The sequence below is a fragment of the Pleurodeles waltl genome, chromosome 5 (assembly GCF_031143425.1).
Source record: "Pleurodeles waltl isolate 20211129_DDA chromosome 5, aPleWal1.hap1.20221129, whole genome shotgun sequence".
NCBI classification, from domain to species: Eukaryota; Metazoa; Chordata; class Amphibia; order Caudata; family Salamandridae; genus Pleurodeles; species Pleurodeles waltl.
The window spans coordinates 1,658,140,820-1,658,159,288 of NC_090444.1; positions in this window are offsets into that span (position 1 = coordinate 1,658,140,820).

Consider the following 18,469-nt stretch of genomic DNA (forward strand, 5'->3'; position numbering starts at 1 on the left):
AGAGCTAATACTCATTCACCATTGTCACCAGCGAATGCGCCTCCACCTACTGAAAGTGAGGCCCTTCATTGCACCATTTGCTTCAGTCCCCTAATTGATATATCACACGAGAGAGGTTCCAGCATTGACAATATGGCAAAGGCCTAATCGTAGGTAAGCCACCATACCAATCATTGCACTGACAACACACCAAACTAGAAGGACAAGCAATACATACACCATACTAAACACACATGGACAGGGGAACACAGATGTACAGACAACAATACATATGCCACATGCCAAACTACACCGCATTCAATGCACATCACGCACAGATACACCCATATGTACATAATACTGCAAAACTGCCACAACCTGACTGGCACATCACATGAAGGACAGGTGGAGCTATGTCCCCTTTGCATACAGAAGCTGGGCCCAAACCACTACAAGTGTCCACTGGTTGACAACTAAATACAGATCCCACCCACCTTGCACTGACAAGGAGTAGCTCAGCGATGTGAATGCCATTGGCAATGCCAACATAAAGAAAGTCACATATAGACACAGCCATACATTTGTCATGGTGTAGAAGCCTCCAGCGGCACCAATATCAAATGCCATCCAATTGTTGCCATCACCAACTACATACCAGACGTACCCAATGTGTCCACCTTCAACTGTCTGGTGCATTGTGCTGCACACATAGGAATACAACATTATCAGCCATGAAAGACCATGTGTAGGGATGGACACCTCACAGCACTCCTAAAGTCATACCTGGTAATTCCAGAACTCCTTAACATGATACCAGGTTACCAGCAGGACACTGTGGGAGCTGGACTACTGACAATGTACTGGGAGAGGCCTGTGATGCATGTGAATGAGGAGACATGGGACTTAGCAGGACAGGTCATGTGATGCAGGGTACTGCAGAAAAACACATTATTCCCTCTCCTGTCACACAGGTGTCTGAAAATGCTTGCATAAATCACTAGACAAACCAGACAATGGTGTCACACTGTGCCCATGATCCGCATGCAGATACATGTGGCAGCCAGCAATTGCCAACAACTAAACTGTGTGCAAGGGAGCCTTTCCAAAGGAAAAGGGGTGGGGATCACATGCTACACACAGGGCACAAAGCCTGTGTCATGGCACACAAAACACAAAATAGGTTCAAAGTCTCAGAACATCACTTATCTGCAGGTCTAAAGTGAAGGGACTGAGGGCAACTTGTCAGGAAAGTGGTGCAGCATCAACAGCAGTGCCACTGTAATTGTGCCCCCTTGCCGCAATCTACTGCCACCATGCGGGCCCCATATCCAATAAATGGCGCACCGTGGTGCAGAGTAGGTACAATAGTTTCAAGGTAATGGACGCCATAGTTGGACTCTAGGAGTACTGAGGACATACATCACCATTTCATGCACAGTACATAGGGACCCATTCTAAACTATGGTATGCCCCCTCCTAACACCTGCTCTGTGCAGGTGTTGAAAGTGTCTGTGATAAATCATGCCTAGGAACCTTGGAGAATCCTCTGCACCAATTTTGGTAGTCCTCCTATTGTGTGACTCTCACACTTGTTCACATGCTGGCAGGCACCGGTATAATCTGCCACAAAGGGTCACTAAGTGTCGCACTGCATGCGTAGTGCCACATGGTAACATGGTGGCCTGAGTTTGGCCTAGTAGGGCTACCAAAGTGTCAATACAAATTACATTACTGTTGTGTAAGGAGGTGGTATGTTCCACTAACATTAGGACACAGCCTCAAATATGCACAACACAACACATAATTTGCCTGCTCCAACTGTCAGTCCATATTTAATATGACAACCACCAGGTTTCTGATCTACAACCCATGATAGTAATGTCCACCACCACACACCAGTGCAACCATTCTACAAAACAGGAATATACACAATACCAGATGCAAGCCTGAGTCACCACTCTACCTAAAACTAACATCTGCCATGGCACATATGACACCACAAAAATGCATAAGCGGCACGTGTTCTCACAATCCTTTGCAGGTGACCAAGGTTATGGCATCCAGCCATTGGTGATGAGTCCTTTTTGGCAACCCGGCAACGGAGGAAGAAACGGGCATACAATGAAGGGCACAGAAGGACTCAAAATGTCGTGGAGAGGACATCTGGGCTCCTGAAGTCAGGGTTCAGGTGCCTGGCTCTGACTGAAGGAAGCCTGTTGCATGCACCACCCCGTGTATGCAAGATGATCCTTGTATGTGTAATCTTGCATAACATATGTATTCAGACTAATGTCCCCTGGGATGAACTGGTAGATGTCCCCAAAACACTGCTGCAGCAGTTCACAGGAGACAACAAATTGTACTGAACTTCTACACCTAGACACTGTATGACAAAAATCACCGTGTAAACATCACCATTAAATCACTTTGCACCAGATTGTCCATGGTGTACTCATTCTCTGCTACATATACCATTAGAAAGGTGCTCATACTTCAGAGAGCAGGAAAAAACCACAACAGTTACAAAGAATGTTGGAACATAGGTTGTGATGCAAGAGGGTATAGCACCTCCATGTTGCATATCAGAGTCACATAACTCACGCTTATGTGGCTGTCAAAGGCCTAGATCCATGCACCAGAAATACTAAGCGGTGTAACATAGGCATAGAGCCAATTCCGACTCCTTGCACCACATCATGGCTATGCCAGGCAAGATTTATGCAATGGGGGGCATACATACGGTAAGGACTGTATCAAAATGGTGTACTTTAAAATAAGGAACTAAACTGTGTCACATCTCAAGGGGGTAGCTGTAACGCCTGCACTGAGCAGGTGTGACAAGGAGGAACACCATTGGTATCAATGGACCATCATGGACTGGTCAGGGTAAGGGGCAATAGCTTTAGCCTAATCCTGCCCCATATATCAATGGTGTCACATACCGTGAGGACTATTGGCCCCCACTCTGCCACATGGTGTGCTGTCTCCCAAATATAGCACACACATGTTGGCTGTGGAGTGCGCTAAGAGTTGCAAGACAACTGGAGCAGCAATGGGTGCTGATCTACTGTCCACACATATGCCCCATAGCCAGGAATGATCAATAAAATGGGAGAATGCACCACCACATGAATGTGTGGGTGGAATGTAGGCAGAGTCTGTAGCAGTTCCAATGTACATTCTTACACAGATGTCACCCAATTCTGTTCTCATGACATATGCCTGCAGCTAATCTGGAAATACATGTGAACACTGATATACAGGTGTATGGCCTAGGTAGGAAAGGGTTAGCAATTACCTACAATGGTTGAAATGTGTCTGCAAGGTAACCCAGTATAGTCTGCATTATACCATCACACCACATATGAAAACACACCTCTCATTGACACTCACATGCATGACCAAAAGAAAGTGACCTACTGGGACTAATACCTAAAATGTATAGGTCTCCCACATGGAAATTCGATTTGGGATGTGCATGTAAGTCTAGCAATGTCCAAACATGTCACAGACCTATCCCAAATTGTATGGGTGAAGAAGGAGACAGAAATGTTGCATGTGGCAAATCAAATATTCATAGCTGAGGTGACTTCCCACAACAACAATATACACTCATGGTGAAAGTGACATAAGTTGTAGAATGCAGAGATGAGTGCAAGCCCATGTACACCACAGGATGTGGAAGAACAGCCAATGCTACATTGACTCATGCCACAGTCAGGGGCCTGATTGCACGTGCACAGTGGACTGAGCTGAGTGATGCACTGTCAATCTGCATCAAAACATGCAACCATGGTTCTGTGTGGGCACACAAGGTCCTACAGGAGCATTGACCAAACCAACGAGCATTATATAGCGCGTGCCGACACACCGCAGCGTTGGACGTGCTAGAAACTTTGACGAGGGACTACATATCCAAGACTGCTTTGTGGCCCCAGGGGGAGGCCATTTTCTCCAGCACCTGCACCCACTTGACCAGACCAACAAGCGCTATAAAACACGTGGGGGCATGCTGCAGCGTGGGATGTGCTAGAAACACTGACAAGGGACTACATATTCCCAGACTGCTTTGTGGCCCCAGGAGGCGGGCATTTTCTCCAGCACCTGTACCCACTTGACCAGACCAACGAGCACTTTAAAGCACGTGGGGGCACACCGCAGCACGGGACGCATGCAGGCCGCGCTCGGGCAAAGCCCAGGTGAAGGGTGGGCCTGTCCATGCCCATCGGAGCCCAAAGGAAGCTGAGCGGGGCCACCCCCCAACATTCACTTTTAAGCAGACATTGGAAGTGGTTCAGTATTTGTGTAGACTCTGGGGACAGCCATATTCTCTTACACTATCCCTAAGGTATCACCCTCTGGCAAAAGTAATTGCGATGGGTAAAAGGAATGCGAACGAGGGCGGGGCTGGGGTGGAACACACGAAAAAACATAAACGGCAGAAGCATGCAGCAAGTAACTGCGTGATGGATAGGATAGATAATCTTCTGGTTGACTGCGACGATATTTTGACCTCCTCTATAGATAGAGCCTCTAAAGGTATTCAGAGTGAATATTCCCCAGTAAGGCCAAGGGAGGGCCAGAGATGTTCAAAAAATGTGGGGCACCGGCCTTAATTCCTACAGGACAGGGCAAAACGAGAAGAGCTAATACTCATTCACCATTGTCACCAGCGAATCCGCCTCCACCTACTGAAAGTGAGGCCCTTCATTGCACCATTTGCTTCAGTCCCCTAATTGATATATCACACGAGAGAGGTTCCAGGATTGACAATATGGCAAAGGCCTACTCGTAGGTAAGCCACCATACCAATCATTGCACTGACAACACACCAAACTAGAAGGACAAGCAATACATACACCATACTAAACACACATGGACAGGGGAACAGAGATGTACAGACAACAATACATATGCCACATGCCAAACTACACTGCATTCAATGCACATCACGCACAGATACACCCATATGTACATAATACTGCAAAACTGCCACAACCTGACTGGCACATCACATGAAGGACAGGTGGAGCTATGTCCCCTTTGCATACAGAAGCTGGGCCCAAACCACTACAAGTGTCCACTGGTTGACAACTAAATACAGATCCCACCCACCTTGCACTGACAAGGAGTAGCTCAGCGATGTGAATGCCATTGGCAATGCCAACATAAAGAAAGTCACATATAGACACAGCCATACATTTGTCATGGTGTAGAAGCCTCCGGTGGCACCAATATCAAATGCCATCCAATTGTTGCCATCACCAACTACATACCAGACGTACCCAATGTGTCCACCTTCAACTGTCTGGTGCATTGTGCTGCACACATAGGAATACAACATTATCAGCAATGAAAGACCATGTGTAGGGATGGACACCTCACAGCACTCCTAAAGTCATACCTGGTAATTCCAGAACTCCTTAACATGATACCAGGTTACCAGCAGGACACTATGGGAGCTGGACTACTGACAATGTACTGGGAGAGGCCTGTGATGCATGTGAATGAGGAGACATGGGACTTAGCAGGACAGGTCATGTGATGCAGGGTACTGCAGAAAAACACATTATTCCCTCTCCTGTCACACAGGTGTCTGAAAATGCTTGCATAAATCACTAGACAAACCAGACAATGGTGTCACACTGTGCCCATGATCCGCATGCAGATACATGTGGCAGCCAGCAATTGCCAACAACTAAACTGTGTGCAAGGGAGCCTTTCCAAAGGAAAAGGGGTGGGGATCACATGCTACACACAGGGCACAAAGCCTGTGTCATGGCACGCAAAACACAAAATAGGTTCAAAGTCTCAGAACATCACTTATCTGCAGGTCTAAAGTGAAGGGACTGAGGGCAACTTGTCAGGAAAGTGGTGCAGCATCAACAGCAGTGCCACTGTAATTGTGCCCCGTTGCCGCAATCTACTGCCACCATGCGGGCCCCATATACAATAAATGGCGCACCGTGGTGCAGAGTAGGTGCAATAGTTTCAAGGTAATGGACACCATAGTTGGACTCTAGGAGTACTGAGGACATACCTCACAATTTCATGCACAGTACATAGGGACCCATTCTAAACTATGGTATGCCCCCTCCTAACACCTGCTCTCTGCAAGTGTTGAAAGTGTCTGTGATAAATCATGCCTAGGAACCTTGGAGAATCCTCTGCACCAATTTTGGTAGTCCTCCTATTGTGTGACTCTCACACTTGTTCACATGCTGGCTGGCACCGGTATAATCTGCCACAAAGGGTCACTAAGTGTCGCACTGCATGCGTAGTGCCACATGGTAACATGGTGGTCTGAGTCTGGCCTAGTAGGGCTACCAAAGTGTCAATACAAATGACATTACTGTTGTGTAAGGAGGTGGTATGTTCCACTAACATTAGGACACAGCCTCAAATATGAACAATACAACACATAATTTGCCTGCTCCAACTGTCAGTCCATATTTAATATGACAACCACCAGGTTTCTGATCTACAACTCATGATAGTAATGTCCACCACCACACACCAGTGCAACCATTCTACAAAACAGGAATATACACAATACCAGATGCAAGCCTGAGTCACCACTCTACCTAAAACTAACATCTGCCATGGCACATATGACACCACAAAAATGCATAAGCGGCACGTGTTCTCACAATCCTTTGCAGGTGACCAAGGTTATGGCATCCAGCCATTGGTGATGAGTCCTTTTTGGCAACCCGGCAACGGAGGAAGAGCGGGCATACAATGAAGGGCACAGAAGGACTCAAAATGTCGTGGAGAGGACATCTGGGCTCCTGAAGTCAGGGTTCAGGTGCCAGGCTCTGACTGAAGGAAGCCTGTTGCATGCACCACCCTGTGTATGCAAGATGATCCTTGTATGTGTAATCTTGCATAACATATGTATTCAGACTAATGTCCCCTGGGATGAACTGGTAGATGTCCCCAAAACACTGCTGCAGCAATTCACAGGAGACAACAAATTGTACTGAACTTCTACACCTAGACACTGTATGACAAAAATCACCCTGTAAACATCACCATTAAATCACTTTGCACCAGATTGTCCATGGTGTACTCATTCTCTGCTACATATACCATTAGAAAGGTGCTCATACTTCAGAGAGCAGGAAAAAACCACAACAGTTACAAAGAATGTTGGAACATAGGTTGTGATGCAAGAGGGTATAGCACCTCCATGTAGCATATCAGAGTCACATAACTCACGCTTATGTGGCTGTCAAAGGCCTAGATCCATGCACCAGAAATACTAAGCGGTGTAACATAGGCATAGAGCCAATTCCGACTCCTTGCACCACATCATGGCTACGCCAGGCAAGATTTATGCAATGGGGGGCATACTTACGGTAAGGACTGTATCAAAATGGTGTACTTTAAAATAAGGAACTAAACTGTGTCACATCTCAAGGGAGTAGCTGTAACGCCTGCACTGAGCAGGTGTGACAAGGAGGAACACCATTGGTATCAATGGATAATCATGGACTGGTCAGGGTAAGGGGCAATAGCTTTAGCCTAATCCTGCCCCATATATCAATGGTGTCACATACCGTGAGGACTATTGGCCCCCACTCTGCCACATGGTGTGCTGTCTCCCAAATATAGCACACACATGTTGGCTGTGGAGTGCGCTAAGAGTTGCAAGACAACTGGAGCAGCAATGGGTGCTGATCTACTGTCCACACATATGCCCCATAGCCAGGAATGATCAATAAAATGGGAGAATGCACCACCACATGAATGTGTGGGTGGAATGTAGGCAGAGTCTGTAGCAGTTCCAATGTACATTCTTACACAGATGTCACCCAATTCTGTTCTCATGACATATGCCTGCAGCTAATCTGGAAATACATGTGAACACTGATATACAGGTGTATGGCCTAGGTAGGAAAGGGTTAGCAATTACCTACAATGGTTGAAATGTGTCTGCAAGGTAACCCAGTATAGTCTGCATTATACCATCAGACCACATATGAAAACACACCTCTCATTGACACTCACATGCATGACCAAAAGAAAGTGACCTACTGGGACTAATACCTAAAATGTATAGGTCTCCCACATGGAAATTCGATTTGGGATGTGCATGTAAGTCTAGCAATGTCCAAACATGTCACAGACCTATCCCAAATTGTATGGGTGAAGAAGGAGACAGAAATGTTGCATGTGGCAAATCAAATATTCATAGCTGAGGTGACTTCCCACAACAACAATATACACTCATGGTGAAAGTGACATAAGTTGTAGAATGCAGAGATGAGTGCAAGCCCATGTACACCACAGGATGTGGAAGAACAGCCAATGCTACATTGACTCATGCCACCGTCAGGGGCCTGATTGCACGTGCACAGTGGACTGAGCTGAGTGATGCACTGTCAATCTGCATCAAAACATGCAACCATGGTTCTGTGTGGGCACACAAGGTCCTACAGGAGCATTGACCAAACCAACGAGCATTATATAGCGCGTGCCGACACACCGCAGCGTTGGACGTGCTAGAAACTTTGACGAGGGACTACATATCCAAGACTGCTTTGTGGCCCCAGGGGGAGGCCATTTTCTCCAGCACCTGCACCCACTTGACCAGACCAACAAGCGCTATAAAACACGTGGGGGCATGCTGCAGCGTGGGATGTGCTAGAAACACTGACAAGGGACTACATATTCCCAGACTGCTTTGTGGCCCCAGGAGGCGGGCATTTTCTCCAGCACCTGTACCCACTTGACCAGACCAACGAGCACTTTAAAGCACGTGGGGGCACACCGCAGCACGGGACGCATGCAGGCCGCGCTCGGGCAAAGCCCAGGTGAAGGGTGGGCCTGTCCATGCCCATCGGAGCCCAAAGGAAGCTGAGCGGGGCCACCCCCCAACATTCACTTTTAAGCAGACATTGGAAGTGGTTCAGTATTTGTGTAGACTCTGGGGACAGCCATATTCTCTTACACTATCCCTAAGGTATCACCCTCTGGCAAAAGTAATTGCGATGGGTAAAAGGAATGCGAACGAGGGCGGGGCTGGGGTGGAACACACGAAAAAACATAAACGGCAGAAGCATGCAGCAAGTAACTGCGTGATGGATAGGATAGATAATCTTCTGGTTGACTGCGACGATATTTTGACCTCCTCTATAGATAGAGCCTCTAAAGGTATTCAGAGTGAATATTCCCCAGTAAGGCCAAGGGAGGGCCAGAGATGTTCAAAAAATGTGGGGCACCGGCCTTAATTCCTACAGGACAGGGCAAAACGAGAAGAGCTAATACTCATTCACCATTGTCACCAGCGAATGCGCCTCCACCTACTGAAAGTGAGGCCCTTCATTGCACCATTTGCTTCAGTCCCCTAATTGATATATCACACGAGAGAGGTTCCAGGATTGACAATATGGCAAAGGCCTACTCGTAGGTAAGCCACCATACCAATCATTGCACTGACAACACACCAAACTAGAAGGACAAGCAATACATACACCATACTAAACACACATGGACAGGGGAACAGAGATGTACAGACAACAATACATATGCCACATGCCAAACTACACTGCATTCAATGCACATCACGCACAGATACACCCATATGTACATAATACTGCAAAACTGCCACAACCTGACTGGCAAATCACATGAAGGACAGGTGGAGCTATGTCCCCTTTGCATACAGAAGCTGGGCCCAAACCACTACAAGTGTCCACTGGTTGACAACTAAATACAGATCCCACCCACCTTGCACTGACAAGGAGTAGCTCAGCGATGTGAATGCCATTGGCAATGCCAACATAAAGAAAGTCACATATAGACACAGCCATACATTTGTCATGGTGTAGAAGCCTCCGGTGGCACCAATATCAAATGCCATCCAATTGTTGCCATCACCAACTACATACCAGACGTACCCAATGTGTCCACCTTCAACTGTCTGGTGCATTGTGCTGCACACATAGGAATACAACATTATCAGCAATGAAAGACCATGTGTAGGGATGGACACCTCACAGCACTCCTAAAGTCATACCTGGTAATTCCAGAACTCCTTAACATGATACCAGGTTACCAGCAGGACACTGTGGGAGCTGGACTACTGACAATGTACTGGGAGAGGCCTGTGATGCATGTGAATGAGGAGACATGGGACTTAGCAGGACAGGTCATGTGATGCAGGGTACTGCAGAAAAACACATTATTCCCTCTCCTGTCACACAGGTGTCTGAAAATGCTTGCATAAATCACTAGACAAACCAGACAATGGTGTCACACTGTGCCCATGATCCGCATGCAGATACATGTGGCAGCCAGCAATTGCCAACAACTAAACTGTGTGCAAGGGAGCCTTTCCAAAGGAAAAGGGGTGGGGATCACATGCTACACACAGGGCACAAAGCCTGTGTCATGGCACGCAAAACACAAAATAGGTTCAAAGTCTCAGAACATCACTTATCTGCAGGTCTAAAGTGAAGGGACTGAGGGCAACTTGTCAGGAAAGTGGTGCAGCATCAACAGCAGTGCCACTGTAATTGTGCCCCGTTGCCGCAATCTACTGCCACCATGCGGGCCCCATATACAATAAATGGCGCACCGTGGTGCAGAGTAGGTGCAATAGTTTCAAGGTAATGGACACCATAGTTGGACTCTAGGAGTACTGAGGACATACCTCACAATTTCATGCACAGTACATAGGGACCCATTCTAAACTATGGTATGCCCCCTCCTAACACCTGCTCTCTGCAAGTGTTGAAAGTGTCTGTGATAAATCATGCCTAGGAACCTTGGAGAATCCTCTGCACCAATTTTGGTAGTCCTCCTATTGTGTGACTCTCACACTTGTTCACATGCTGGCTGGCACCGGTATAATCTGCCACAAAGGGTCACTAAGTGTCGCACTGCATGCGTAGTGCCACATGGTAACATGGTGGTCTGAGTTTGGCCTAGTAGGGCTACCAAAGTGTCAATACAAATGACATTACTGTTGTGTAAGGAGGTGGTATGTTCCACTAACATTAGGACACAGCCTCAAATATGAACAATACAACACATAATTTGCCTGCTCCAACTGTCAGTCCATATTTAATATGACAACCACCAGGTTTCTGATCTACAACTCATGATAGTAATGTCCACCACCACACACCAGTGCAACCATTCTACAAAACAGGAATATACACAATACCAGATGCAAGCCTGAGTCACCACTCTACCTAAAACTAACATCTGCCATGGCACATATGACACCACAAAAATGCATAAGCGGCACGTGTTCTCACAATCCTTTGCAGGTGACCAAGGTTATGGCATCCAGCCATTGGTGATGAGTCCTTTTTGGCAACCCGGCAACGGAGGAAGAGCGGGCATACAATGAAGGGCACAGAAGGACTCAAAATGTCGTGGAGAGGACATCTGGGCTCCTGAAGTCAGGGTTCAGGTGCCTGGCTCTGACTGAAGGAAGCCTGTTGCATGCACCACCCTGTGTATGCAAGATGATCCTTGTATGTGTAATCTTGCATAACATATGTATTCAGACTAATGTCCCCTGGGATGAACTGGTAGATGTCCCCAAAACACTGCTGCAGCAATTCACAGGAGACAACAAATTGTACTGAACTTCTACACCTAGACACTGTATGACAAAAATCACCCTGTAAACATCACCATTAAATCACTTTGCACCAGATTGTCCATGGTGTACTCATTCTCTGCTACATATACCATTAGAAAGGTGCTCATACTTCAGAGAGCAGGAAAAAACCACAACAGTTACAAAGAATGTTGGAACATAGGTTGTGATGCAAGAGGGTATAGCACCTCCATGTAGCATATCAGAGTCACATAACTCACGCTTATGTGGCTGTCAAAGGCCTAGATCCATGCACCAGAAATACTAAGCGGTGTAACATAGGCATAGAGCCAATTCCGACTCCTTGCACCACATCATGGCTACGCCAGGCAAGATTTATGCAATGGGGGGCATACTTACGGTAAGGACTGTATCAAAATGGTGTACTTTAAAATAAGGAACTAAACTGTGTCACATCTCAAGGGAGTAGCTGTAACGCCTGCACTGAGCAGGTGTGACAAGGAGGAACACCATTGGTATCAATGGACCATCATGGACTGGTCAGGGTAAGGGGCAATAGCTTTAGCCTAATCCTGCCCCATATATCAATGGTGTCACATACCGTGAGGACTATTGGCCCCCACTCTGCCACATGGTGTGCTGTCTCCCAAATATAGCACACACATGTTGGCTGTGGAGTGCGCTAAGAGTTGCAAGACAACTGGAGCAGCAATGGGTGCTGATCTACTGTCCACACATATGCCCCATAGCCAGGAATGATCAATAAAATGGGAGAATGCACCACCACATGAATGTGTGGGTGGAATGTAGGCAGAGTCTGTAGCAGTTCCAATGTACATTCTTACACAGATGTCACCCAATTCTGTTCTCTTGACATATGCCTGCAGCTAATCTGGAAATACATGTGAACACTGATATACAGGTGTATGGCCTAGGTAGGAAAGGGTTAGCAATTACCTACAATGGTTGAAATGTGTCTGCAAGGTAACCCAGTATAGTCTGCATTATACCATCACACCACATATGAAAACACACCTCTCATTGACACTCACATGCATGACCAAGAGAAAGTGACCTACTGGGACTAATACCTAAAATGTCTAGGTCTCCCACATGGAAATTCGATTTGGGATGTGCATGTAAGTCTAGCAATGTCCAAACATGTCACAGACCTATCCCAAATTGTATGGGGGAAGAAGGAGACAGCAATGTTGCATGTGGCAAATCAAATATTCATAGCTGAGGTGACTTCCCACAACAACAATATACACTCATGGTGAAAGTGACATAAGTTGTAGAATGCAGAGATGAGTGCAAGCCCATGTACACCACAGGATGTGGAAGAACAGCCAATGCTACATTGACTCATGCCACAGTCAGGGGCCTGATTGCACGTGCACAGTGGACTGAGCTGAGTGATGCACCGTCAATCTGCATCAAAACATGCAACCATGGTTCTGTGTGGGCACACAAGGTCCCACAGGAGCATTGACCAGACCAACGAGCATTATATAGCGCGTGCCGACACACCACCGCATGGGAAGTGCTAGAAACTTTCACGAGGGACTACATATCCAAGACTGCTTTGTGGCCCCAGGGGGCGGCCATTTTCTCCAGCACCTGCACCCACTTGACCAGACCAACAAGCGCTATAAAGCATGTGGGGGCATGCTGCAGCGTGGGATGTGCTAGAAACATTGACAAGGGACTACATATTCCCAGACTGCTTTGTGGCCCCAGGAGGCGGCCATTTTCTCCAGCACCTGCACCCACTTGACCAGACCAACGAGCACTTTAAAGTGCGTGGGGGCACACCGCAGCACGGGACGCACGCAGGCCGCGCTCGGGCAAAGCCCAGGTGAAGGGTGGGCCTGTCCATGCCCATCGGAGCCCAAAGGAAGCTGAGCGGGGCCACCCCCCAACATTCACTTTTAAGCAGACATTGTAAGTGGTTCTGTATTTGTATAGAATCTGGGGACAGCCATATTCTCTTACACTATCCCTAAGGTATTACCCTCTGGCAAAAGTAATTGCGATGGGTAAAAGGAATGCGAACGAGGGCGGGGCTGGGGTGGAACACAAGAATAAACAGGCCTTAATTCCTACAGGACAGGGCAAAACGAGAAGAGCTAATACTCTTTAACCATTGTCACCAGCGAATGCGCCTCCACCTACTGAAAGTGAGGCCCTTCATTGCACCATTTGCTTCAGTCCCCTAATTGATATATCACACGATGATCCTGACCTAAGTGTATTGATGGGTGGGATAGCAGACACAGGAGCAACAGACACACGCCTAGGCCTGCCTAATGCTCAGTACATCTCATGCATAAAGGATCTAAAGGATGAGGTATCTGAGCTCAAATCTATTGTTAATTCCTTAATAACCATGGTCAAACAGCTAACATCTTTAGACGTGACATCCTGCAGTGATCACAACGTTAGCACCATGCTTAATCCCCCAGGTCCCTTGACATTTTCGACCAAATTGCCCTTAAACACCGGTAACAAGATTTATAACTGTGCTCCTCCTCCCCGCTGCTGCCAGCCTGATGCCCTGCACTGGTCATCCTTTATCAGGCGGTGGGATCAAGAAGTCTTGCCAGGCCCCCACATATGAGTACCTAAATATAGGTGACAAACCAAGACTTCACCATCAATTGCCTAGACCAATGAAAAATAAAGTTCCAAATTATGTTGGACAGCCTGTTGCTAATCGGGCTAATTCTAACAACACTGTCCTAATGGTCCCCAAATTACCCCTACCAGCCCAGAGGGAAGGGGGAGATTCTGTGAGAAACAAGGTGATCCATTGGATCCTCCATGTGAGGGGCTGTTATTCTGTAATACACAAGGGCATAATTGATGCAGATAGAAGTCCAGATCCGGCCACCTGTCTTTACACAATTGAGCTGAAACTTAGGGATAGGAACTTGGTTGACAATTTGGTGGCCTTAGATGCGAGAACAAGGGCACCAGGGTACTGACACATTCAGTTTAAGTACATCAGTCTCCCCCACGTGACAGGGCTGGGTTCACCAACCATTTAGCAGGCACTTGTTCTACTCTAGATGAGAAAGACTGACTCGGTGCACCACCCGACTTCCCTGCTGATTTACTATCCCTTCCATGCGACATAACTACTCCTAGTTTGACTGCTTCTCCTACTGCTGACTCTGAAAACATCCTCCTCCGCATCCTGGACAGATCCAAGCTTCCGATTCAGGACCACTTGGTCAACTGTGAAAGTACTGTTCCTGAGGGGAAGACAAGGATAGCATTCTGGTACATGGCAGGTTTACTGTATAAGGTGGTAATGGCAGACTGGTGTGATTTTGTTAACAACTTTACTGAAGTCTGTGTACAAGAAACATGGGCAGTAAACCCAATCCACTTAAATGGTTTTAGAACCTATCATACCCCGGCCGAACCATCTAACTCTGGGAGATCATATGGGGGATCTGTACCAACGTTTCAAACACCCCGAGAGCAGCTAGTATAACTATGCTGGCTCCTCAACCCTATCATCACATCGTTGTTGTTGAAACATCAGCAACATGGGTGCTGGCCTTGATTAACTTCTATAACAACATCCCAAAAGCTGAGTTAAAAACCGCCTTGACTCAATTAAAAAGGGATATTGAAGCCCTCAGGAAAAGAAAATTGCAAGATTTGGTATTTCTATGGGGGGAGGTTTCAATGCCGAAGTTTGCACTAGGGCTTCAGAAAAGGTCTGTGGTTTAAGTAAAAGGGGGAACGCTGGGCACTCACATTTTATGCACTCCACCTGTGGGAAACAATTGAATGATCTAATATTCAGTATTGACCTTGCATTCTGTAACGAGATTTGCTGCCCTCCAATCCCATTTGCAACTACGTTCAGTGGCCAAGGGAAAAACTCAGTGATAGATTACATATTGGTCACAAACAGACACGCCGCAAGGGCTGGAAATGTTATTACCCACACAATTGCATGCAGCTACCACTACCCCCTGAGCATAGAACTGGATATGGCATCAAGGGATTTTTTATCCCAAGCACCACTCCCCAACTACTGTACGGTGGGAGCTATGGACATTAACAGGCTCAACGGGTATACTTTGCGCTGGTCAAAGATTGATTTCCAAGAGTTTCTGAAAAAAATTGATCTGTGGTTGTACGCAGGCTTTTGAAAGTTATCTAGACCTGGGTTCTGACCCTGAGGATATCATTGAGCTTCCAAAAGATTGCTGGGGATTTTAAGGAGGGACTAGTAATTACAGGTATGGACAGCAGCAACAACAGGTTGAGAGGGTGGTTTGTTGAACATTGTACCAAGGCCCATAAACGCTGAAATTACCACTACAAAAATGACCGTGCTGCATAAAAGACGTCAGGGCTGTTAGGAAAAACTATAAGCATGTTTTAATGCCGAGGAAAACATTATTAAAAGAACATCTATGGGGCAAACTGTATGAAGCAAGCACTAGTAAAGACCCTGCAACTTTTTGGCAGGTAATTAATTCACCCTACCTCCAGCCTGATAGCGGACCATGCCTTGAAATGGCTATTAGCGAGGGAGACTGGATTAGTCACTTTTCCAATATTTATTCCAATCCTATTAACAGGTTAAGGCTGACAGTAGATGTTGCGACTGATAGAGATTATTTTGCTCCCGTTACTTTCCCTATCAAGCTGGCATTTACCTTGGATGAGATCATTGCTGCCCTAAATGCAAGCAAAGCCTGCAAGGCGCCGGGTCCGGGCTTCATCCCTGTAGATCTGTTTAAAGCCAACAAGACCTTCTGGGGGCCACTGCTTACTCAAGTCCTGAATACATGTTGTCAAGTTGGCCTAATGAAATCTTGGAGGGAATCAATCATTGTCCCAATCTTCAAAAAGGGAGATAGACATAGTCCCACTTGTTATCGTCCTATCTCTCTCCTAGATTCAATGCTGAAAGTGTCAAGTCGTGTTATCTTGAACAGACTACAGGAATTGGCCCAGGACACAAATATCTTTTCAGACTTACAGTATGGGTTCCGGGAGGGAGTAGGAACCGTGGAACAGAGTATGACCCCAAGCAGACTGATTGAGAAATGCACCACTATCAAACAAGGGAGATTGTACCTGTTCTTTGTAGACTTAACTGTTGCCTTTGACTGTGTAGTTCATAGCACATTGTGGGCAATCATGGGGAACATGGGGGTGGACCTACAGATCATGCAATTTCTCAGAGAAACATATCATAGATGCAATGCCAGAATGCAATACGGACTAAAGGGCGAAAGTACCAGCCTTTTGGCATAAAGAGAGGTGTAAGACAGGGTTGTGTTCTGGCACCCTTTCTCTTTTCCTTTTACATTAATAGTCTGGGTAATGTACTATCTGCTAATTGTAACAACCTGCCCCAAATAGGATCCCGGCCCGTTCCAGCCCTTCTATATGCTGATGATGCTGTCCTAATGCCGCAAACCCCCCTTGCACTGCAACAGTTACTAACATTCTTTGTGTCCTATATGGAGGAACTGGGGGTATTAGTCAATAAAAGCAAGACATTTGCTATGAGGTGCGGGAAAGTGTTACCGAAAACCCCCAGCCTCATGATAAAAGATACTAGAATTGATTATGTTACATCCTTTTCCTACCTGGGGATCATGTTTGACGTAAAAGGGACATGGCAGGTGGCAATAGAACCAGAGGGCTACACTTCCAGAAAACTATTGCAGCCCTATGCAATTTTGCTTGCAAGATTGGTAAGAAACCCCCTAGGGAGTTAATGACAGTGTATAAAGCCAAATTTCTGTCATCAACCATGTATGGGGCAGGTCTTTGGGGGCATGTAAACAATGACTCCCTACAGTTGATAGAGAATGCCTTCTTGAAGTATCTTCTTTCTCTCCCACAAAGTAGTCTATCACATGTATGCCACTTGGAATTAGTGGTCCCGCTAATTTCAAACCTAGTTAAAACTCAACTGATTGTGCTATGGCACAAGATATGGACTTCTGAGTACACCAAGCTGAATCAAGAGATTATATGGGTCTGTCTTAGGTCCTCTAATGTAGAAAGAGTAAAATGGTTGGGTTACATAAAAACTTTTATAAGTGATCTAGGACACTCACACTACCACTATAAACCCAAAACTCTACTGTCACAAGAAAAAACCTGAAAAAAGACTGCTTGTCACATCTAGAAGAACTAAGTCTAACTGTTGAACTGCTTAAGCCAAGTGTTCTTAAAAACCAGTTGATCTTAACCTCACCTGGGATGCAACTAAATCTAAAGGAGGTGAGCAAAGATCAGCACAGATTTGTTTTAACCAGGTTTAGGCTAGATCTTTTCCATTAATTGGTGAGTTTTCCAACCACAAATGACTGGTCGAGGCCTATGGCCAAATGCCCATGTGATATGGCTACTGACCAAAGTTCTTTCCATTCGATTCTATTTTGTTCATTGTATAACTCGCCAAGAAAGGTACTTGTGCTGCCATTACTGAGATCCATGGACCCTATATGATGTCGACCAGATTATGTGTTCTTACAGTCTTTGCCAATCATATACATTTGCAACATCATGTCCAAATTCTTATGGGCTGTTCTTAGACACAGAAAAATAATACAGTTCGCTAGTGACTGAGACGTAAATTCTATAACTATAGCCATATGCAACCTGCTGGGTGATCTCAATCATTTTCTTACTGTTTTATTTCTTGTGTTTTTATGATATTTTTCTGAACAGATAATATACATATATACACATATATTTTATCTTTCTTTTTAATAATTTAGCACAGCTTTTAACTACAAAACCCTGTATTTTACAGTTTTATTTGGTCCCAACACCATATATTCTTCCTGAGTCTTAATAGATTTTCTGTTATGTTTGGTCTGTGATTCCTGTATTGCTTTTGTTTTTGTTGTTCGTATG